Raw genomic sequence first — 25,231 nt, forward strand, 5'->3', positions numbered from 1 at the left:
TGGCGCTACGGGAACTCGTAGTAGGGCGGACGGGTCCGCCGCGAATAACGCTGGCGTAAACCCACTCCGCCAGGGTCGTAATGAGGGCCTATATCTTTGTAATCACCTCCTTTAACCGCAGCCCCCTGTGTTGATGTTGTTGCCACCTGTGAGTCCTGGCGTGTGTACTTTTTTGCTCCGTGCTCCACTCTCCTGTCTCCTCTCTCCTCTTGCTTCTTTCCTACTACTTCGCCGCCTATTTCTTCTCGTTTCCTGTGAAGTTCTTCCAATACCTCTGCACTCACCTCTGCTAGTATCTTGTCCTCGTCTTCCTTTCTTCCCCATAATCCCCTTTCCCTCTTTAATATGCTTTCTATAACCTTACCTTCTTCATACTTCCGGGCGCTTTCAGATATAATCTTCTTATTCCACAGTCCCATTTCCGTATCCTTCTCTTCCCTCTCCTCCTCCTTCCTTCCCATCAACCGTTGGTCCGCACGTGACGCCCTTTCTGCTATTGCCTGTATGCGCCCCTCCTCCCTCTTCCTCTCTTCTGTTTGCTCCTGCATCCTCGCCTGCTCCTCCCTATACGCTTTCCTGTCTTCTTTTCTTTCTCGTGTCTCTTGCTCGAGCTGTCTGATCAGTGTGCTTCTTACATCCCTTAATTCTGCCAACCTTTCCTGCAGCATCTCTTCCTCTTCCTGTGACAGTCGCCCTTCTCTTGCCTTACTCACCTTGTGCCCTGTCTGTACGTGGTCCATCTCTTCCATGCTCACTCTCCTCACTGCGTCCTCCTCTTCCCCTGTTAGTGTCCCCTGGAGCTTTATGAGCACCTGTGCTGCTATCCATTCATCTGGCCCTATGTTTGCGAAGTTTCCCAGAGTTCTCATCCCACCCCCGTGCCTGCCTGTGCTGTGTTCGAGTCTACCCTGCCTGCCGCCGTCACCCCCTTCTGGTAGCTATCTGTAGGGGCGTATGGTGGAGGGCTGTACGCGGGGTTTGAGTACCCATCAGCGGCTGCTAATTGCTGTCTGGTGGCTTCTCTTAGTTCTGTTATTGGATACAACCCCCCCTTCCTCCTTCTTCACTGCCTTCGCTACAGGCATATCTTCTGCCCCCTCCTTTTTCACCTTTGCTTCAGATACCGCAAACGATCCTTCTGTCTCTTCCTCGCTCCCTTCAGTGCTGGGTGGGTTTTGTCACGCCGTACACCTGCCCTCTCCTTTCGCCTTCTTCTTTTTTACTCCTTCTCTTCTCTCATCCACTTCTCCTCCTTTACCCGCTGCATTGCGAACATTCCCATGTCCCCTGGTCTGGCTCCCTGGAACATTTCCCATAAGTTAAACACCTCTATATGGTGTGCTAATTTCTTTCCTTTGTATGTATTGTGTAGGTATGTCAAGAGTGAGTGCTGGGTATATGAATCAAAGCTGCCGTTAGGCGGCCACGGTGTTCGTATTTTGTTGTCTGTCCCTTGTGTCCAGTCAATGCTGTACTTTATAATTTTCTCCTTGTGTGGTGATAGCGATGTACCCATAGTACGTGGCCATATTACAAGTTGTTTTTCCTCAATATAAACCTTTTACCTGGCCCCGTAAGTTGGGGACTTCCGAATGTCCGCTGAAAAGGAAGGCAATTGCAACTGTACAATTCTTTCTCTTTGTTCTTCGTTTCCCTTGATGTGACAACTATGGCCCCCTTCGGCCGTGGCGCACGAAGCTCCATGTGGCTGCGTGTCCTGTGTGGTGTGCTTTTGAGCCGCCCCACCTTCCTTTTTCGTCAGACCTCTCCCTGCCCCTGCTCAATCCCCCTTGTCGAGCGTGGCCGGCGTTCTCTGTGCGCGGCCACCTCTCCCCTTTTCGCCCCTCCCCTGTCGAGTGTGGCCAGCGTTCTCCATGCGCGGCATCCTCTCCCCTTCTTTCCTGCCCCCCGACCACCTCTGGATTAACACGAGATGGTCGCGGTGTCCTATACAAGCCCTGCGGGTGATGTCACCAACCTCTACAAGCTATTACCGGTATGAGAAATTGCACAATCAAAGAGCAATTTTTAAGACGATATGTCTTAACACTTTTGTTCCCCGTTAACCCCACAGCTGTCTTCTCACTACGTCTGGAGTGGAGGATGCAACAACAATTAACTTATTACAATTAAACTGCGCACAATGCGTCCCCTCGTGCGTGATACGCCCCCCCCTCCTTCGGGGAGCTTAACCAGCCAATTGTCTTCCGCACTTGGGAACCAACTAGCTACCTTCTGCGGGAAAACATCATCTACCTAACGAGCTTCAATACTCAATTAGTAGGGATCCTCATCTATTCATTGATCTATAACGTCAATTCATAGGAAAGCCACACCTCCCCATACAGGTGCCTGCGATCTGGACAGATCAGTGCCTTCTGACAACCACACATGGTAGCTTTGAGCTCCACCCAATCTACTTCGTGACGTGGTAGAAGGCGGCCCTCAAGCCTGTCCCACTACCACTCACACATCTATCACCACTTATTAATCAAATCTTCTACAACACACTGTAAACACCGCCCACCACCCTCGTTACAATTCCTCCCCCCTCCCGCACAACATTACATTGCTGGTTGGGCGTGTCATACTCACCAAGTCCTTGTGAGCTGGGGCCGCTCGACCGCGCGCACCCTTCCAAAGCAGCTCGCCACCTCCCCTCGTCTGGACCACGTCTGGATAATCGCCAACCGCGGGCGGAATACTTCTCAAGTCGGCTCCTGACGGCCAATATCCAGATTGTGCTGTCCGGTCGTCTCGCAGTTCCGCGATGGTCCTGTAGTCCTCAAAAGGGGGCAACGGCAGAGGGGCCACGCTGCCACGTTTCCTCATTTCAAGAGGCCTTGGAGTAATGTCCTCAGGTTAGGTAGACCTCAAACAGATCTCAGCAGTGCCTCCAACTTGTCGGGGTGATTTTCCCGAGGGTCGGCAGAGCCGTCCGCGGACCTCCGGGGCTAGGGAGGCCCCAACTCCTCCCGCGTCCCAAAAGAAGTATGAGACACACCCAAGAGCAAGGTAATAACTGCTGTTTATTAGAGTAACGGCAGGGATTTGCTTAGACCGTATGCATCCGGTGAAGCTCTCTCAGCATCAGTGGGCTTGCAGGCCCTTTTTACCGTAGTATGACACGCTACTTGCGTCACCTGGGAAAATAGTCACAAAACCTAACTCCACTTCGGGTTGGCTCCCCGAGTGGTAGGGTTAGTATAGTTACCTGTGGGAGGAAATATTAGTGGATAAGGACGAGTCAGGTGGTACACTTGGGCTGTCCCTAACAATTGCTACAAAAAATTAGTTACAAGGGGACACTTGGTGATTGGCTAACTAAGATGGCATCAGTGATGAGCCCCTTGTATTCTGATTGGTTCCCTCGCGAGCCCCCAAGCCTGGGACCATTGCCGTATCCAGCTCGCGATGTACCTGGTGCTTGCAACAATGTGCAACTATGTGTTAGTGGTGGACAATGGACAGGTCTGACTAATGACTGGTGTGCATGTCTTTCCCATCGCTTTAGGTGTCCAACTTGTTGCTTTGTTGTTGCAGACTATGTCCCAGACGTGGGGCCCTGGCGACTTTCTGTCTCGTGAGCTTGCCATCCTGTCAGTTCGGCTTGGTCACGTGTGGAGAGACCATAGCTGGAGCAGAATTATGAGCATTAGATTTGTATTTCGGCTCTGAGGAGCGTTTGGCATTGGCAGGTGTTACCTTGGCGCTGGGAGCGCAGCGTGTGGGTTGCAACATTGCGGCCTTGGCTGTGAGCTCTCGTTGGGACTCGTTCTGCATGATCAGCGCTTTGCTTTTCGTCTTGGGAGGATTTTCGTCTGAGAGGCTCCTGCCTGGGGACTCTTGCTTGCGGCCTACTTGGGCCTAGTTTCTTAGTGGCAGTTCATAACCCGTAATATGGGGGACGTGGGGCGACAGAGTGTCACACGCAGCATTAGGTATATATGGTGGCGTCTTCATAGGGATAGGTAGCGAGAAAGCATCAGCAAGCATATACACGAGCTCTTCAGGCGTCTTGCGTTTTCTGCGGTGCTGTAGATGGCCTATGTGAAAAATAACAACGATGCATGTCTGTCGGTGTGTCAGTCACCTAAGTCATAGCACTGAGTATGTTCTTCGTGTGGGTTGGTGTGTGAGTGGCCAGTGTGCATGGTGGCACGTGTGTTCTTGTCCGTTAGCTATGTCGTCATGGCATCTCTAACGATGACGTTGTTTTGTGGTTGCTGTCTAATCGAGCTGGTCCATGTCGCAGGCGTCGGAATGACCAGGGCGTGGTATGGGGCAGGCTCCCCGGGTGTGCGGGCCATGGATGCAGGGAGTCTGGGCATCTGGTGAGTGGGTGAATTGCTCCTCTCGCGGGGGTGCTTGGGTCTTGATGTCATTGGGCCATGGTTTGAATGAGAATGGGGGGAGGGTATTTTGCCATTTTCCCACTTCAATACCATTTTAGTGTAGGTCTGATTATTTGTTTTCCATTGGACATGATCTTCGTCTTAGCTAGATTAATTTGTAATTTATTAGCATCAGTGTAAGGAGATAAGGGGCCTCATTACGAGTATTGAGGTAGCCATGCCCTTAATAAGGGCATGGCTGCCTCCATACCGAGTTCCAGGACCGGGTTCCTTCAATGAGGAATTACCGGGTCATTCCAACCTTGTAGGACCCTGTAATTCCTCATTGAAGGAACCCATCCCCATTCCCATTTGAGGCCCCATAGGGCTCAATGGGAATGGGGAGGGAGCTAATAACTATTAGCTCCCTGGTCCCCTTGCGGGACCCGCAAAGGACGTCTGGTCTGACCAGGCGTCCTTACCGGGTCCCGCTAGGGGACCTCGTAATAGGGCATCCCGTAATGAACGGTGCCGGTCCCGTACCGGCACCCTTCATTACAGGAGCGCCAGGGTCGTAATGAGGCCCAAAGTGTTTAATGAGTGTTGCAAGCCCACTGCTGTACACACGATCTGACTATGTCATCCACGTATCCCAGCCACTCCCAATCTGGGGGGAAGGTGTGCGAAAAAGACATGACTTAGTGTAAATCGGTGATGTAGAGGTTGAAGAGTAACAGAGCTAAAACACAGCCCTGCTTACAGGCTTTTGTTAGTTTTTATCAATTGAGAGAGCACAATGTCACTATTCAGCCATATTCTTTCTGACACCAGTGTCAGTATATCATAGCTCTCAACTCATACTCATTTGGCGGGTGTCACCTGCCTTGTAAAGGGCTGACTCACCCGCCAAGCCTCCTGCACGCCCATTCATTCCAAAGGGCGTCTCACCCGCCAAAAACTAAATCGGGTGATTTCATCCACCTTTGCGACACAAGTGGTTGAGGTATGGTATACAGGGCTTTAAGTGGGCCCTGTATACCATCGTTTTGAGGCGGGCCCTGCCGTGGCCCACTAATCTGCCCTGGCAGCCCCGGCCACTACATGAAAAGGCTTTTTTTTCCTAAAGCCTGAATCTCTCGCTTGTGTGCGAAAGCTTCAGGCTTCAGAAACAAAGGCCATAATCGTAGCACCGCAGCTGCGAGGCATCCCTTCAAGCAAGAGATGCCTGTGGGCCGGCGCCACCATTATGGCGAAAACGTGAGGCTGCTGGAAGCAGAGGCCTTGTTTTCTAAATCCTGAAGCTCCCACGTCCCCCAGCGATATTCCGTGAGCCCCCGGCCCCCACTGCATCAAAGACTCACAACGGAGACGTGCATCAGGCTCGGGCCTGGAACACCCCTTTTATTTATAGGGCACGCGGCGGAGTGCAAGGTAACCCTTAAAGGGGCAGCACCACACACCTCCTTTTTCATGAGGATAACAAATAACAAAATCAAACTTGGCATAACTATAGTTAACCCCGAAACACACTAACACCCTTAACCCAAACGCTTAAGTCCCCAACAAGCCCCTTTCTTCACAGCCACCCCCCCCCCTCTGGGGCGGACCCGTCCGGGTCAGACTCCATCATGGCTCCAAGACATAGGGCCTCATTACAAGATGGGCGGAATGGGATTAACGGCGCCAGTAATGGTGCCCGCACCGTTAATCCCATTCCACACTATTACGAGGTTCCCTTGCGGGACCCGCTATGGACGTCTGGTTTCACCAGGTGTCCATAGCGGGTCCCGCGAGGGGACCAGGGAGCTAACAATGGGCTCGTTATTAAGGGCATGGCTACCTCCAAAGTCGTAATGAGGCCCATAGTCACTGAGACGAACAAGTTTCCCTCGCCCTGTCCGCAGGGGGTACCTCCTGCTCGCCTCGGGGACGGGAGTCCTGCTGACGGCCGGTGTTCTCACAGGAGACCGAGGAAGGGGCTCCGAACCCCCGCCCTCATCGGGTATGTCCACAATGTCCTGATACAGGAGTGCCTCAGTCCTGGGCGCCCCCAGTTTCTTAAAGAAACTGACGTTCCTTGTGACCGAAGCCCGGCCGTCCGATGCAGTCACCATTGAACCCTTGACTGCTATCACGTCCAGCGGCTCCGGTTCATAGGTTAGTGAAAGCTTTCCCCGGGGGTGCCTGTTTCTTATTAGCACCTTATCCCCGGGCACAAGTTGTTGAGGTCGGAGACCTCTCCTTACATTCTCCTGCTCAGTCCGTAGTTGCCGCTCCAGCTCCACCCGTTGATCATCGATGACTCCCGGCTCCTTTTCACCCACCTCTGGCAGCAACCCTCTCGGGCACCGCTTGAACAAGGCTTCAGCCGGGGCCACCCCCGTCGAGGTGTGCGTCGTTGTTGGATAGACCCGCAAGAACTGATAGCGGGCCCTCTCCAAACACTGTCCTTGACCTTGCGCAATACGGAAGACTTTGTTCAGCGTGCGCATCAACCTTTCGGCCTCCCAATTGGCCCTTGGCCACAGCGGGTTGACCTTCCTATGATGCACCCCATACCCCTCCATCAGGGCCGCAAACCATTCACCTTGGAAGGGAGCCCCATTGTCAGAGCATTGTAGTGTGGGCAGGCCATGAGCAGCTAACACCTTCTCCATCGCCACCACCACGTATTCGAAGCCACCGATTGGATGAAGTCTACCTCCGGGTATCTGGAGTATTCATCCAACACCACCATGAAATGTGTTCCTTGCAACTTGGACCCAAAGTCAGTGTGGACAACCTCCCAGGGGCACGTGCCGTGGGGCATGGCCTCGATGGCAGGATCCCTCTGGGCGGGCGAGGCTGCCTGGCACCACACACATGATGCTACATAGTCATCCACCCGTCGCTCGAGTTCCAGGAACCACACCTTGAGTCGTAGCCGGGCTTTGGTCTTTGCAGCTCCTTGATGACTTTGATGGGCTAGGCCAATCACCTCTTGGAGTTTGGCCTGGGGGACCACAATCCGATCTCCTCTCAACAACAGTCCCTTCTCTGAGAATGACAGTTCCTCCCGCACTCTCCACAGCTGCTTGAGCACCACCTTTGCTTCCTCCGTACACCCTACAAGCGACTCCAGCACACTCTTCCACAATCCTTGTTGTAGTGCTGCTCTGAGGATACAGAAGCACTCGTCATTCGTAGCAGCCACCTCCAGTTCTTCGAGTGGCAGGGCATTCGGGGTGGCTGCTTCAACCACCAGCTGTATGTGATCATTAGCCTCTTGCACGCAGGCGTCCGCCTCGCCGTCATGGCGACCACCCGGATGGCGAGAGAGGTAGTCGGCTGCATTGTTGGCGCCAGGCCGATAAACCAACGAGACCCCATATTCGAGGAGAGCCAGCATCCTCCTCTCGATCCTCGCTGGTGGTTTTGAGGACAAGCCGGGCAGGATTGGCAGCATGGGATTGTGGTCCGTCACAACGGTCACCGACCTTGCCAGGATGTACAGCCGGAAGTGCCTGCACCCCCAGATAACGGCCAGTGCCTCTCGCTCTATTTGAGAGTACCGCTGCTCCGTCTCGGACAGAGCCTTGCAGGCATAGGCCACGGGGCGAACGCTGGAGTCTGGCCCCACCTGTGTTAATACTGCTCCCAGGCCAAACGGGCTGGCGTCCACAATGATTTCAGACTGCAGAGCAGGTTCGAAGAAGGCCATTGTGTCCTCCTCTGTGAGGGCACTTTTAATGTCCTCGAAAGCAGCCTGTTCCAACGGTCCCCACTGCCACACTGTCTCTTTCTTTGTTAGGGCCCGTAAAGGCTCTGACCTGGATGCCAGATTTTTGATAAAGCGGCCACAATAGGTGACCATCCCCAGGAAGCTGCGAACTTCTGACACATTCTCTGGAGGTCTGGCCTCCCTGATGTCTTTTACTTTCCTGGGGTCTGGAGACACCCCTCCCTCGTTGAACATGAATCCGAAGAACTCGATGTTCGCCCTCAGGAACTCACATTTTTCGCAGTGGAGCATCAGGCCCAATGATTGAAGTCTCTCAAATGTTTTTGCAAGTCTCTGCAGGTGGTCCACTTCCGACATGGCGAACACCAGGATGTCGTCACTGATGTTCAGCACGCACTCTAGGTTCGCCAGTGCCCCTCTGATAATGTTTTGGAAGACCTCAGCCGCGGAGGATACCCCAAAGCTGAGTCGCTTGTACCGGTACAGACCCCTATGAGTCGTGAAAGTCGTGATGTACCTCGACTCTGGATGCAGGAGGACTTGGTGATATCCAGCCCTGAGATCAAGCTTCGAGAAGAAGCGAGCCCCTTGCAGCTCCGCAATAATGTCATCAATAGTTGGTGTGAGATGGCGTTCCCTCCTGATCGCCTTGTTGGGGTGCCTCATGTCCACACAGATTCTTACCGAATCGGGCTGCTTGGGTTTCTTGGCTACCACAATTGGGGACACCCAGAGCATTGGACCTTCCACACTCTCGATGATGTCAAGGTTTACCAAGTTGTCCAACTTTTTGTCCACCAACTCCCTCAGATGGAAGGGTACCTTGCGGTGTTTGAGGGCAGTGGACTGCAGCAACTCATCAATATGTAGTCTCACCGGGTCACCAGCCATGCGTCCAATCCCATGGAACAGGCCTGCATATTTCTCCAGAAGTGTGTATGTCCTCCACTTATACAGAGTACGCGAAGCTCACCAGTCCGAGGGCTTTAGCCGCCGCACAGCTTAGTAAAGTGTTGGTGCTGACGGGTGTCACATAGAAACGTGCTTTGATCTTCGAACTTCCATGCCCCACTCGTGCCACAAATGCATCGTCCATGGGAATGGGATGTGAGCCCCCAAACGTGAAAATGCAAGCCTTCGGGGTTCACAGTTTGGGGAGTAGGGCATGGCGTCATAATGTTCACGGGCCATGACATTGACTGAGGCCCCCGTGTCCACCAGCACCGACACAGGTACATCATTGACTGCCACGATGCACCTCGGCTGTCTTCGGCCCTTGGACTGGAGGGCATCAATACTTGACACGAAAAAGATGTTCTCCTCTTCCTCCTCCTCCTCGTCAGGTTGGGTTCCTTCCTCCCCTTGGTCTACCTGGGCAACATTGGGAGGGCGAGATTGTCTGAAAAACCCAGACCGCGCTGTGCCCCTTGGCACCATCACTGGCAGGGACGCTCTGCACACCCTTACGGAGTGATCTGTCACGCCACACCGCCCGCATGGCTTCCCTGCAGCTGGGCACTCACCGGGGTGGGGCAGGTCGTACCCACACTTCTGGCATGCCTCTCCCGGCTTTCGGGCCCTGTCACGGAAGTTGCCAGCCGGTTTCCGGGCACCCCTGCCGCCACGGCCCACAGCGCAGACCTCCTCTGACTTGGCCCTGCCGGACCCCGCTTTCATCCTTGATGCACACACCTTGGATATCTTCTGGCAGCGGCCCAGCTACAAGATACGAGGAAGGGTGATCCCTGGTTCTCTCAGCACCTGTCTCCTCAACTTGCCTGAGGAACACCCTTGGATGAACTGATTTCTGACTATGTCATCAGCGTTGTCCCATGCGCATGCCACTGAGAGTCTCCTGAGACGACCGTGGAAGGTGTCAAGAGTTTCATCTTCTTTCTGTCGAGTGGATACCATGACGAACCGCTCGTAGCCCGCATTGTCCAGTTGAAGGAAGTAGTTATGCAGGGCTGTCTTTGCTGTGGTATAGGTACCATTTGCGGGCTGGAGGGAGTCAAAAATCTCATGTACAGCCGGTCCTGCGGCATACAATAATGTGGCCAGCTTGCTGTCATCACTGGTTTCCATTGTTGCCCAAAAGTACATGTCAAGGCGATCAACCCACCGCCTCCACCTAGGCCCCAGGCTGGATGGGGGGCCAGACAGGTCAAACTCGGGTATGGGTGGAAGGGCCGCTGGGGCCTTCATCTGGGCCATTGCTGGAGGTGGAGGTGGGGACACTCCTTGCTGTTGCGCATCTGCCTGCTCCCCGTCCTGATTCGCTGGATCACTCATGGGTCAAGCGCACAAGCACTCCTTCAGTATTGCATAGGAGCCGCAGCTCACCCTGCTTGATCTTCCACCTTCCCACCAGTTCGGCACCTGTGCTCACAGCACCCACCAGAGATCCCAGTGAAAGTAGTTGTCCAGTGGCAAGTCACCAAATTGTCCAGCACTGAGGAGTGTCCAAAAATGGAGCCAGGGAGGCCTAGGGTAGATGTCTCAGAATAGCCGGTTCTCCCCACAGTGCCTCACCGTCACTCAGTGATTTACACCTCGAAAATTGCATTAATTTGTAATTCCCAGGCATGTCCATGTAGGAGTAGCAGTCCGCTACTCAGGTGTCCAAAAATTGTGCCTGGATGGCACTCACGGGCCCCTCCGGAGCGCCGTGAAACATCCGTGATGTGAGGGACAAAATGGCCGACGCTGCGTGGGCCGCACCCTCCCCCAAGCGTGGAACGAGAGGAATCCTTCCCTCGTTCATGTGAAAAATGTATTAAATAATGTCACCGCCGGGTCCGAGCATTTCCTTGGCCTCGTAGCCACTGTTGTGGGGGAATCCCTGACCCCCCAGCGATATTCCGTGAGCCCCCAGCCCCCACAGCATGAAAGACTCACAACGGAGACGTGCATCAGGCTCAGGCTCCCCGGTCGCACTTCCGCAGCCGGGAACGCCCCTTTTATTTATAGGGCACGCGGCGGAGTGCAATGTCACTCCGCTGCGTGCTGATCCCTTAAAGGGGCAGCACCACAGTGCGGATTTGCGGGAGTTTCAGTCTTCAGGAAACGGTCTCAGCTTCCAGCGGCCTCACCCTTTCAGCCTTAATGGTGATGCTGCCCCTCCCCAGCTGGCGAGGGCCAGCACCACCATTAAGGCTGAATAGGCGAAGCACTGTCCCCTGCCAGGCAAGCCTTTAGAAAATAAAGGCAGAGATCAGCACCCTCTCTCCTAGGTGCTGGTCTCTACAAAAGGCTGCCTGGCAGGGGTGCCAGTAGCCCATTGAGCCGGGGCTCCTCAAGGGGGCTTGGCCTAACGGGCCAGCAGGTGACCCCCGCCATTAGGCCACGCCCCCTTGATGAGCCCCGGCTCATTTTGTAGTGACACTTAAGGCACTGATATGTTATGTTATGTTAAATGAACTTATATAGCGCACGTTCACCCAAAGGCATCATGGCGCTTATGGTATATAATTGGTGAATTAGACAGTAGTCCGGTGGAAATATTCTACTTCTACAGATTTGCCCACAGCAATTTCAGACATGCCAACATTCCAACTCACCTGGGCGGGAGATTTCATCAGAGAAATCAGGAGTTGCACATTTTCCCATAGAGATAGATTAGGGATAGAAATATTTTAGGCGGGAGAACGTGAAAAATAGCAATAAATCCTAAATCGGGAGGGTTGGCATGTTTGCAATCTCCGGTCGACTAATCAAGTGCAGTGGAAAAAACTGTAAAAGCTAGATGTAAGGACCGTTGTGTTGAAACTTGTGTTGGTCTGGTGACGAATAAGTAGTTGAATCACTAAAATCCTGATTTGAGTAGCTCTCAACCATTTCTGTCGCAAGGGTGTGTGAAAACACCCGATTTTGTTTTTGGCGGGTGAGAGCCCATTGAAATGAATGGGCGTGCAGGAGGCTTGGCGGGTGAGTCAGCTCTTTACAAGGCAGGTGACACCCGCCAAAAGCGTGTGAGTTGAGAGCTAGGTTTTGTCTAAAAGCCAGTCTGGGGCTGCGCAAAAATTTCTCTTTGGTTACCCACACTCTAAGCTCCTTCAATATAATATTTGGGAATAGTTTATTAGAAGCGTCCAGCGCATACTTGCTAACCCTACCGATTTAGGTGGTAGGATACCGCTTTTTAAGCAGTCCTACCGCCTACCGATTTAGTGGCAACAAATACCGATTTCTTGAAAAAAAAATTTTTTTTTTTGTTTTCTTTTTTTACCTGGCTGCCTGAGGCCCGGCACAGCATGATCAGCAACCTCTGGTGAAGAGCCGGCCTTTGTGGGGGGGAGCCAGGGGACCGCCCGGGACACTATGCCCCCCAGGGCACCATTAGCCCCTGCCACGCCAGCTCGGGGGAGTCTTTCAAGGGCTACCCCGCGCTGGCGTAGCGGGAGAAGGCGCGGCATGCGGGCTTTTGATGTAAAAGGCGCTCACGGCGGCGGGCTAAATGCGCCCCTACGCCGCGCGTGCCTTTGACAAAAGGCGCCATTAGACCCCCACCACACCAGCTCGGGGGAGTCTTTCAATGGCTCCCCAGAGCTGGCGTAGCGGGAGAAGGCGCGGCATGCAGGCTTTTGATGTACAAGGCGACCACGGCGGCAGGCTAAATGCGCCCCTCTGCTGCGGGTGCCTTTGACAAAAGGCGCCATTAGCCCCCCACCACGCCAGCTCGGGGGAGTCTTTCAAGGGCTCCCCAGAGCTGGCGTGGTGGCAGAAGGTGTGGCAGGTGCCTCATTGTCATTGAATGCACCCACGGCGGCGGGCTCATTCAATCACAATGGGCTGCTGACGCGCCCTATTCCTATCATTACCTCCTCGCCGGACTATTTTTGAAACTTTAAGATTCCTACAGATTTTTGGTCACAGAATGTTGGCATGTGTTGCCTTTTTGCTAGGCCCGAAAGGAGGACACGCACACGGAGTTCTTTGAACGAACACCTTTATTCTTCCTCAACATAACCGAAACTGGTGCTCTTGCGCCTTACCCATAACTCCCTGTTCCCCCAACTCCCACGTCATAAGCTCCGCCTCCCCAACGGCGGGGGCTGGGGAGTTTAACCCATGAGAGGCCGGTAACACCTCCCCCGAAAAATATGTCCAAACATCAACTTAGCACTCTTCAACAAGTCTCATAGGTCTCTTGACAGTTCGCCGTGGTCTCTCACCTTGGGCAACCGGCCCTAAGATATTCTGAGTCTCTGCTTCACGGCCTCAACCTCCACACTCTTCCACCGGCGGAGTCCATAGGTCGTCTCACGGAACTCGCGGCTCTGGGGTAGCCAGTCTCTGAGGGGTCTCCGTGCCTTCCCTCTTAACATAGTGTCTGAATTGTTGACAGTTCCTGGTGACGGCTCTGTTCTGATCTTCAGCTGTCACCATTGTACCTTTCACTGCGGTTACCCTCATGGGACTTAGTGTGGCAGGGATGACAATCCTGCACCCCCGGAGAAGACTATTGTTGTCCTTCACAGCCAGTTCCTTGTGCATCCTTGCCAGTCTCTCGATTTTCTGTTTGTTCACTCCTGGATGAGCCAGCATAGCCCTATGATGGTCTTTCCATTTGCTGGTCAAAGTGAGGCTGATTGCGAGGGCTGTTGTAGGGTCAGCGGCTGATGCTGCGGCGACTGTTTCAAGAGATAAAGCCTGTGGTAATGAGTTAGATGCTACGTACTGCACGTAGGCAACATCTCCTTTCCGGGTTAATGGGGCCCCGACCGGGTGCCGCGACAAGTAATCAGCAGGGTTGAGTTCGCTGCCAGGGCGATGTATGATGTCATAGTTGTATTCTTGTAAACGGATGCCCCACCGCTCAATCCTTGGTGGCATCTTGGTGTGCGGGTTCCCGAACAGGGACAGAAGTGCCTGGTGATTGGTGACCAAAGTGAACTTTTTTCCAATGAGAAAGTTGTGAAAGTGTTCACATGCCCAGACCGCGGCCAAACTCTCCTTCTCCGCCTGGGAGTAGGCCAGCTCTGGCGTTGACAACGCCCTGCTTGCGTAGGCGACCACGTGTCTGGGGTTGACATACTCGCCGCTGGTTTGGGCTAAGATGGCTCCTAGGCCAACCGGGCTTGCGTCCACCACCACCTGCGTGTGCCACGAGGGGTTGAAGTAGGCAAGGCGGTGGGCCTCCATGAGAGCCTGCTTGATGCTGGTGAATGCTTGTCGGCATGCAGGAGTCCATTCGAAAAATGACTCTTTTTGTAGTAGTCTTCTCAAAGGGTCAGTGAGAGAAGCATAGTGGGGTATGTACCTCGCACAGTATCCCTCCATGCCGAGGAACGAGCGGACATCCGCAACCTGCTGAGGTTCGCTAAGGTTGGTGATCGTGTCGACTTTGTCGGGATCCGGCATCATCCCTTCACTGGAAAAGATATGCCCGAAGAATTTAAGTTTTGTTTTACTGAAGCGGCATTTGTTGATGTTAAGTGTGAGGCCAGCCTTTTGAAGAGCCTCACAGGTGGCAGGCAACGCTTTGTCGTGGGACTCCTTAGATGATCCGAAGACAAAGATATCGTCTCTATAGTTCAAGGCGTCCCTTATGGGTATGATTATCTGGCGTATTGCTTCCTGGAAGATCTCCGCGGCGGACGAGATTCCGAAGTTCAGTCTCCGGTATCTAAAGAGTCTGTCATGCGTCGCAAAAGTTGTGATGGATCTGGAGTCCGGATGCAGCTCCAGCTGATGGTAGCCTTGGATCAGTTCGAGCTTGGAGAACATCTGGGCGTTGTTTAGCTGCACAATCATGTCCTCAATACACAGTCCTGGATGCCGCTCACGTTGAATTGCTGTGTTGGCTACCCTCATGTCCACACACAAACGAATCTTGCCCCCTTCCTTGGGCACAACCACGAGGGGGGTTACCCATGGAGTTGGCCCAGTCGCTGGTTCGATGATGCCCTCGGAGAGCAGTTGTTGGATTGTTTCTGACACTGCGTCTTGGAGGTGGAACCCCACCCTTCTGGAGTGCTGTGGCACTGGTTTTACCGAGGGATCAATGTGTAATTTAATGGGGGCAGGGGGCGTTGAGTTTTACCAGCCCTGTGCATAAATTAGGGAATTTCCTCATAATGTCGCCTTGTGTGATGAGGTCCTGTGATTGGTAGGACGCGATTGTGCCGACAGAGTCCTTCGGGTTCAGTCTGTTTGAGGTTGCGGTAATGGTGTCTTCCGCCTTCATGTGAATCTCAATCAGTCCCAGGCGGGATGCCGTGTGATAATTGAGTAGACATCGGCTCCTAGCAAGCAAGCGGATGACGTGGATCGTTGCATCCACTTGCCGACCATTCAGGAGGAGACGTTGTGCGAAATGTCCCACTGTCTGTAGGGGGATGGCAGCTCCCCATTGAAAAATTCTCGAGTATGATGGATGAAGTGTTGGCGGGTTTGGTATCCTGGCATAGTCCTGCTCACCCATGATATTTACAGTAGCGCCTGTGTCGACCATGAATTGAAATTGGCAGTTCTCCATTTTGATCGGGATTTTGGGGGCCTCCCTGGCCTCTTTGTTGTCAAGTATGAGATTGACGAACTCGTCCTGGTCGTATGGGTCATAAAGCGCGTTGTAGGCTGTTTCCTGATCATCGTGGTAGAATGTCTCAGGCCTGTATTCTGCTGGTGGATTATCATATTTGTCTATGAAATGTCTAGTCTGATCTGCCTGGTCGGGATGTGTTAGGTACCCCGGTGCTTGGTACTCATCAATTGCTCTGATGTATCACCTTTGCCCCTGCCCTTGTTGATAGTATCTTGGTTGTCTGTACTGTGGGGGGGGCAAACGGAGAGGCGTCCTGGTGGGCGCTTGGGGGCGCATCGGGGGAAATGGTATGGCTTCTCTGCATACGGAATGAAAGTGTCCTTCTCTTCCGAAGTTTGTGCATCGTTGAGATAGGGCCGGGCATGACCCTGAATGTGGAAGCGACATCCCACAGCGATAGCACTGTCTTTGTTGGCGTGGGACCTGCGTAGCTTGTGCCCTGTATAGTTGTGATCCTCTGTCGCCTTGACGAGATGGCTGTACGGCTGCGATGAGCTCATTGGTGTCTTGTTAGGGGTTGCCTGTGTTTCCCATGGATGAGGCTTGGGCATCAACCCTCTCATGTATGCGAGCAAGCTCACTGACTTCAGGGATGGTGAAGGTTTTTTTTAATAGCTGTTTTTTGAGTGCGGGGGAGAGGCATCCCTCTATGACCCTCAGCCGTATAACTTCTTCTAGGGAGAATGCCTCAAACTGGAAGTTTGCTCCCTTCACTCTTAGGCGAGTTATGAATTCATTGACTGTCCCTTGTGGCAACTGGGTGCATTGGTTGAATAGATATCTCTCGTAGTCACGGTTGACTTCGATGATGAGGAGTTTGTCTAGGGCGGCAATCAGGTTTTTGAACGTGGTTTGTTCAGCTGTGGGAATTGTTTTCACTATCGTCTTTATTTCCCCCCCAACCAGGTTGAGAAAGATGTCTCTGATGTTAGGGGAGTCGCCCACACCGGACCCCCTCACAAAGTGTTCAAAGTCTTCCATCCAGTCAGTCCATCTGGGCCCTTTGGTGGCTTGGGGCGTCATGGTGAATGGCGGGGGCAACCGCAGCTGTATTGCATACATGCCAACCCTCCCGATTTAGGCGGGAGACTCCCGATTTTTTGATGAAAAATATTGCTATTTCTAACTTTCTCCCGCCTAAAATAATTAAATCCCCAATGCAATCCTATGGGGAAATTCCTGTCTCCCGCTTCCTGTTTCAAAATCTCCCTCCCAGGTGGTCGACAATGTTGGCATGTATGGTATTGATTTCGCCGCACGGGGTGGCTGAGGGGACCCAGGGTTGGACCCAGGATTAGATCTAGGGTTGCTCATGCTGCCGTACGGATGAGGAACTGTGAGCGTGGTGCCAGCACGTGGAAACGGTGATTTGCTGTCAGGGAACGCTGGCCTTAAGGGATGGCTGTGCCACAGGCGTGAATAGTAGGCAAAGGACGTGGGCTTTTGCACTCACCCGAGTGTCTGGCAGTAGGAGTGGGCCACTGGGCCTCTGGTGACTTGGGGTGGAGGTTTCCACCAGCCTCTGGATAACTTCTGTGTCGTGGCCCGTGTGTCAGAGGAGGAAAACGCTGTTGCGTGCAGCTGCAGGCACGTGGGCGGGATCGCCGGCACGCGTGCTTCGAAAAGGCCAGATTCGCTCTTTCCGGCACTCACGCTGTTGGTCCAGATGCAGTGATGCGAGCAGCGGAGGAGGAGGAGAAGGACCAGGCGTGACGATGGAGGAGGCTCAGCGGGTAAGCTGCCGCTCGAGCGTGTGCGGCGGATCGCCGTGGCTCGCGATGCAGGAGGAGGAGGCTTGGCGGATAACCCGTCACGCGAGCATGGATGCAGCGGAATGCCACAGGAGGAATCCGGTACGCAGGAAATTAACCTTGTCGCCAGTGTTGCCTTTTTGCTAGGTCCGAAAGGAGGATGCGCACACTGAGGTCTTTGCAGGAACACCTTTATTCTTCCTCAACATAACCGAAACTGGCGCCCTCGCGCCTTACCCATAACTCCCTGTTCCCCCAACTCCCACGTCAAGCTCTGCCTCCCCAACGGCGGGGGCTGGGGAGTTTAACCCATGAGAGGCCGGTAACAGCATGTATGCTAGCGTGGCTAATAATCGACAGTTCACAGGGTCTGAATAATCGTGTTTTTTTTATCAGATTATTGGAGTTTTGGAAGTGGGCTACATTGGGGCTATGTCTTGACCTGGTTGGGCTACAGGGGCATTTCCTTTCCTAGCAGCTGCTCTATGGTGGCCGCTGCCCCACATGTGCGTTCCAAGCCTCGCTGTGGCCCTCGCCTGCCAGCTTCTTTCCTTTCTGGATAGCTGCTCTATGGTGGCGGCTGGCCCCACATGTGCGTTCCAAGCCTCGCTGTGGGCTTCGCCTGCCGGCTTCTTTCCTTTCCCAGCAGCTGCTCTGTGGCGGCCGCTGCCCCGCATGTGCGTTCCAAGCCTCGATGTGGCCCTCGCCTGCCGGCTTCTTTCTGTGCAGGGAGGCGCTGGAGCGGATTGGCTGGCGGCGGGATCAGCTGTGAGTAGAGTGCTGCCAGGAATGTGGGGGGCTGTGATTAATGAGCCCGTGCCCGAGGCTGCCCCCAGGGGGCAGGGGGGCACTGAATGCATCGGCTCTGACCCCCCGCAACTCCCAAGGGATCCTCGTTGCCGGGTCCGCTTCAGTGAGTGATGTATGTTTAGAAAAGGATCCTGTTGCTGCATTCATACCCGGAGTATTCCTCCAGTCCACGGGATTTGAATGGAAAGTTCCTGCGACCCCATAACTTTATGCATAGGACATCTGCACATAGCCAACTGGGGTGAGTGGGAACGGGACGGGGGGCACCACATGGGGAGGAGGATCTCCTGGCAACATGACCCACGTTAAGTCTTCTGTAAAGGGGGTGCGTGGAGAGGGGTGGATAACTTTGCACTTGTGTTAAAATGATGCACAGGGTTTTGGTCTCCTGTCCTTTTATAAGGGGGTCTCGAAGAACTTTTCATGCACATGAACTAGATGTCAAGAAGGATACATTGTACCCTACTGCTGCTATATGCTATTGCTTGTACATATCTTGCATACTCTGTACCATAAGAATGTATGTATATATTATCCTATACTTACTTTATATGTACCATAAGAATTATGTACATGTATATATTATCCTGTACTTCAATTGCTATGTATATGCATATATTATCTGTAACCATGTAAACTTGCCAAGCGCCCAGATGCCCCAGGGCAAGGCCGCACTATACAAAACAATAAACATTGTCAGGTGGGGTGGGGAGGCTGTTCCTTTGTAGCCTAGGGTGCTGTGTAGAGAACTGCCTCTGCCCTTTAACTGTCCCAATTGATGGTACTCTAGACTCTGTGTGTGTTGGTGGAGATGGATTTACACAGTCAGTCTAACACGTGCAGGGTTGCCCCCTCTCACCCCTTCTTTCTTCTTGCTGACAGATTGTATCCATCAGCGGTGGTGATTTTTGGATACGAGGCTTGAGCCCCATTACTCCATCCTCTGCGGTTGAGGGTGTAGTTATGGGTTTGGATTCTTCATGGTCTGTGTGGACGTCTCACAGTAGGGCTGGTTTCACAGGATCGTCACTGTGATGGGCCATGGGTAGTGGGCATAAGGGTTTACAGTGGTGGCAGTGAGTCTTCTATTCGGAGGATTTGGGTTCTGATCCAGTCCTTGGCAGAAGTTCTTGCTTAGCTTCAGTAGATGTTCATCCAACATCTCAATGTCCAGTTCTCTGTGAAGGTCCGCTAACCTTGGGAAGAGTGGGGCTCCAGGTGCTGGGCTGCCCCCATTGCTACATCAGTCCTTTATACCAGTCACCGGGTCGGTCTTCCCTCTACTCGCGAGTGACAGATACAGTTCCCCTTCCCCTAAATCCTTAAAAGATCTGTGGGTGAGTCATAAAGTGGCAATGGCTTAATGGCGTTGGCTGCCTCCCTTCACCAATGGGTGTACGCCGCGTTGGGTGCTGTGTGTCAGATGTACACACCTCATCAGAGCAAAACATGGTGAAGCGTTTGTATGTAAACCCTCAACCACTGATTTTTTTTTTTTTAGTTGCATCTAGAAACTATACACAGTGATGAAATCGCATCAAAAATGTTGCTTATATAAAACATTGCTGCAAAAAAGCTGTGGTTTGACCTGGTAAAGGTGTACTCCATTATACCATTGAAAGGGAGCGGGCGTTGCGGGGGAGCCCCCCCGCTCCTCTTAAATGGTATAATGGGTCCGGTGGTTGCAGGGGTATCCCCTGCATCCTTTACATGGACTGCGGTTTCAAAACCACAGATATTTTGTAACCACAACCGTTTTTGCCACAATTTTAACACATAGAACCCTAGAAACAAGTATTGACAATGCCAACAGTTTGGGCTTTTGTTTATGCATGGGAAAGGCTCTTGCCAGGCACAGCCGTATTGGTATTAACTGGTCAGTGATGGTAGAAGGTGTAAAATGGTGCGAGTAACTGGGCTTCTAATAGCAGTGCCTGGCAAATACCCAATACTTATACACAAGCCACAACTGTTGGCTTTGCCAATACTTGTTTTTGACAGGGACACGGAGAGTGTGAATAAATCAGTGGCTAAATGTACACCAGGTTAAGACATTTTTATTACACCAGTAGCAAGTTAAGTCATTAACTCTCAGAAGACGCCTTTAAAAAAACACTGGCATGCACTTTGCATATAAAGTTTGATGGTAAGGGTTGATTAAAGCGAGCTCAAAGAGTTCCCATGAGGAGGTGTTTTGGGCGGGGAGGGGCAGGAACTGGGTCGGACTGGCCATAGGGATTAGTATGGTCATGGGCAAATAACCAAACACCAACTAGCTGTGTGTACTGTCCTCGCATACCATTTCTCCCTATCTTTTACTCTAATCTGAGCCGGCTTTAGACCTGGGTGGTTTCCGGGCGCCACATTGCTTCAATCCCCCTCCCCCCACCACCCGTGAGGCTGATGCGTGTTGTGGCAACAGGCTGACTGGTGGCGGGGAGCAAGTTGGGTCCCCTCCTGTCTCTGGGCTGGGGCGTGGGGTATCCGCGTGATAATGATCAGTCTGCACATGGGCACAGCTGGCTGCTTGAAACATCAAAGGTGAATGCCGGTCTTCCGCAGACTCGGCCAGGTTTGCTTCCCAGGTCTCGTGCATGTAACCCGAGCCACTTTGGTAAGTGCTTTGCACGTGTAGTAAGTGCAAAACACTTACTACACTCATTGACCTGTCCTTATGGTCTAGCTGATCAACTTGCCAAATGTGTGTTTGGATTTATTTGGTTGATGGGTTTATAGCGCTTCGTATCATCAAATAACAGCTTCAGCCCGTTATCTACAGCCTGTTTACAGCTTCCAAACGAGGATGCGGAGACATGGAACGCAGATACCTGAAAACAGAAAGCGACATACTTGAATAGGGTGTGTGGCCGTGTGGGTGTTTAGCATGCAATCGCAGGATTACATGTGTGCATGCTTTCATGTAATGTGGGTTTCAGCGGAATGCTACGGAGTGGGGTCAAGAAGAGTAGAAGACCGATGTGCTGAGAGGCCGCCAAAGTGGCAGAAGAGCGCTATGAAACACAAGACCCCTTTACATTACACCTTCCCTGGCCAAGATGTCCGGTAGGTTTATATTCTGCAACTCTAAGTGCTAAAGGCGTCTATGTTCGTCCTGAATTCTCACAAGGACTCATTGTAGGCCTCGCCCACCCATGGCTGTCACATGGTGTGGTGAGGCCCGGGGCAAAACGTTTGGTGAGGCCCCCTTATAATTTTTTGCTCTGGACCAGCGGCACTGCCACCATAAACAGGAGACACGAGAAATCTCCCCTTGAGTTTGTGTGGAGGAACTCAAATATGGTTCATTATTATGACAGCAAATCAACTACAGAAAAGTGATGTTTCTGTACTGAAGACAAGTTCACTCCAGACTAACAGTTTTGTCATATGCATGAATATATATATAGGATGGCGTGACAATGTGGTGTGCGTGACGCCAGCTTTAGGGAGCGCCCTGCCCCATTGCACGCATTACAACACACATCATACATAGTGACAGGTAGATGATGTTGAGTGGTGGTGGATACATTTTTGAACTGGAGATGCCTAAATGTTTGCACCAATTATGTGGGATTGACTTATGTTATGTTACTTTGCATTTATATAGCGCCTTATATACCATTGGTATGGTCTGAAGGCGCTGTTAGGTTGAACGCCCTTGGGAATCAAAGTTCAATTCAGTAGAGAGCGTCGATAGAGTCAAAGGTGCGTGTGAGCACCGGATATGCGTGCAGCTGGTGTGGCATCTGTGTAATAGCTGCTTCTTAGCGGTAGGTGTGGTATTTGAGAGGTCAGGAGTATGTGTTCGTTCTGGCTGGATTTATCCAGACCGATTGTGGCTGCGTTAGGCTGAGGAGAGCGCCTGGCTGGGGGGGTGTAACCAGTAGTTAGTGATGGGGAGTATGAGGCAGATGTTGGTATGAGAACAGCTGTACCGAATGGTGTCATAGTATCTCTGTGTTCTAGTTCAATGGTGGTGTAAAGAAGAGAGTAAGCGTGGTAAAGTGATATGATGGGTTACATGCTCTTCAAACGTTGCATGCATTCCAAACCATTCCATGAAGTTGTGCAATTCTATGCACTCCAGTCCGCTCACGCACTCCACTCTGCTCCACGCACTCCACTCTGCTCCACGCACTCGAATCCGTTCCATGAATTTGTAAGTTGTTTTATGCTCCATCCACGCATTTCACCTGTGCCATCCACATACTTCCTGGTACCTTTCACATATTACACCAGAACCTTCCACATACGTCACCCATTCCATGCATATACTTCACCCATTCCGTCGGCCCTACGCACTCGTCGGCCCTATGCAGTCATCTGTCCGCTCAAGGCACTCGTCCGCTTTATGCTCTCTCACGCTCTACGCACTCATCCACTCTACCCACTGGTTTTACCCACTGGTCTGTTCTGGGCACTCTTCCGCTCTGGGCACTCTTCTGCTGTGCGCACACATCTGCTCTATGCACTCGTTCTTTCCACGCATTCATCTGCACTCATCTACTCTACCCACTAGTCTGTTCTACCCACTAGTTTGTTCTGGGCACTCTTCCGCTCTGCGCACCCATCCGCTCTATGCACTCGTTCTTTCCACGCATTCTACAAAGTTCTACAAAGTTGTTCGCTCCTACGCGCTGATCCGCTCCGCACATTCATCTGCTCTATGCACTCCTGCGCTCGACACACTCCTCCGCACTTATGCACTCGTCCGCTCTACACACTTGTCTGCTCAACATACTCAACCGTTCAATACACTCATCCGATCTATACACTCCTCTGTTCAACGCATTCATCCGCTCAGCGCACTCGTCCGTACCACGCGTTTCATCCATTCTAGAGATTTCATCTGCTCCATTCACCTCGTTCATTCATCATGCATTATCGATTCAGGCCATCCGTTCCGTGCTCTCTATCTGTTTCATGTACTGCACCCATCTCATGTACTTGAATCGCCTACTTTCCATTTATGCCATGCACTCATACAGTCGGTGTCATCTGGCTGTTTACTCATCAGTCTCTTGTATTCAACTTTCCATCCTCTTCTCTTTATTCATTTCGTCCATTTTGTTAATTTTGTCCATTGCACTCATTACATCCATTTCATTAATTTAATCCTCATTACTGTTTTTGTACGATTTTATTCTTTTTATCTACTTCAATGCTTTGAACTACTTTACTCGTTCTATTCTGTTTTGTCTTTTTAGTTTACATTAGCGGTTAGAAGTTGTCGATTTCTCGCATGGATCTTGATGTTGTATTATTGTTTGCCTAGTATTGTTAGTCAAGATCTAGTACATTGTTGGGTTGGTGTCATTGAGATGCTGTTATTCAGTTTGGGTTAGTTTGCGTACGGGTTGGTTTTAGGGGAAGAGCCTAGTTTTCAGTAGTCTGCGGAAAGACATTAGATCTTCAGTTAGGCGGATGTGGGGTAGGAGTGCGTTCCACAGTGTGGGGGCCAAGGCTGAGAATGATGATCCGCCTAGCCTGGCTGAGTTTGTTTTAGGTATGACAAGGTGGCCGGCTTAGCTTAATCTTAGAGTGCGGGGAGGGTGATAGGGTTTTAGCTTGTCTTGAAGATATTGGGGTCCGGGATTATACAATGCTCGATGAGAAATGCATAGGGTTTTGAAAGTCACCCTTCAGGCCACTGGGAGCCAGTGCAAAGTTTTAAGGGCTGGGGAGATGTGGTCTCTCGGGCCGAGCGCTAGTAGCAGTTTGGTCGCAGCGTTTTGTGCTCTTTGAAGTTTATTCAGTTGGTAAGCATGGACTCCGAGGTAGAGGGGGTTAGCGTAGTCCAGTCTTGATATAACAATTGATTGGACCGCGGAGAGTCTGTTGGGAAAGGAAAGATGCGGAAAGATGCGCCTAAGAGCTTTAAGGTGGTAGTGCAGGACTTTGAGACGTTGTTGACTTAGCGCGAGAGTGTTATGTCAGAGTCAAGGGTGCATCCAAGGTTTTTTACTGAGTTAGAGGGGGTCGGTGAGTTGCCCATGGCAGATGGCCAGGGTAGTGGGTGTGGAAGAAGTTCGGAGTTGCCACATGCCATGATTTCAGTTTTAGAGGGGTTTAACAAGAGGTGGCTTTGGGTCATCCAGAGCTCTGTCGAGCAGGCGAGGTCAGTCCGGCAGTTGGTTTTTGAGTTCAGGAGTTTTAGAATTAGTTGGGTGTCATCAGCATAGTTCTAACACGGGATGTTGTGTGAACGAATTATTGGTGGGAGGGTGATCAAGTACAGATTGAACAGGAGGGCAGATGGACATGCTCCTTGTGGAACTCCTGTGTCGACCGGTCGGGCTTGGAAGGAATAGGTGGAGAGTAGCGTTATTTGTTACCTATCTTTGAGGTATGAAGCTATCCATTTGAGAGCGGTTCCACTGATTCCAAGGGAGCGGAGGCGGTCAAGGAGGATTGAATGATTGTGTCGAAGGCGGCAGATAGGTCAAGAAGGATTAATGCGGCGCATCCTGCGGAGTCTGCTGTGATTTTAAGGTCATCCTAGATTGAGGTTAGGGTGGTTTCAGTTCCGTGTCGGGCTCTGAAACCTGATTGTGCCGGGTCTAGGAGATTGTTGGCTTTGACAAAGGCATTTATTTGGGAGTAGGTGGTTCGGTCAATGAGTTTGGCAAGAAACCTGGTGTTTAGATGGGGCGGTAGTTTTTGGGTTCGAGAGGGTCGAGGGAAGGGTTTTTTTTTTATTAGAGGTTTGACATGAACCATTTTGAATGCGTCGGGGAAATATACTAGAGGAAAGGGAGTAGTTTATGATGGATCTTGCGTGTTCTCCTGAGCAGGTAGAAGCAAACATTTCTGTGAGGGTTGTGGCCGGGCAAGGGTCTAATGGGGAGCCGGATGGTTTGCGGGCAGAGAGAAGTTTGAGAAATTGGTCGGGTGATATTGGAGTAAAAGAGTCGAACGTTGGTTGCACAGTGGTTGCAGGCGGTGGGTTGGCCGGTATGGGGGAGGGTTGCCTGGTGGGTGTAAGAGAGCCAATTTGGTGGTTAGCGCATTTGTTCTTTCGAGAGCAGTGGCATAAAAGTGGAGAGGGAGTGAGTCGCGCAGTGATTGT

General features: G+C 52.0%; 1 protein-coding gene across 1 annotated transcript in view; it reads left to right on the plus strand.

Annotated features, from left to right (window-relative positions):
* The first annotated feature begins 18,086 nt into the window (after window positions 1-18,086).
* The window catches only part of TRIM45 (tripartite motif containing 45), a 151,824-nt gene continuing 144,679 nt past the window's right edge, over window positions 18,087-25,231 (plus strand). The window contains exon 1 of the mRNA XM_069635771.1: window positions 18,087-18,403. The gene's annotated coding sequence lies outside the window, so the exon portion shown is untranslated. The remainder of the gene's footprint in view (window positions 18,404-25,231) is intronic.

Source organism: Ambystoma mexicanum, chromosome 7p, assembly GCF_040938575.1.
Source record: "Ambystoma mexicanum isolate Mex_15411 chromosome 7p, UKY_AmexF1_1, whole genome shotgun sequence".
In the NCBI taxonomy this organism is placed as follows: domain Eukaryota; kingdom Metazoa; phylum Chordata; class Amphibia; order Caudata; family Ambystomatidae; genus Ambystoma; species Ambystoma mexicanum.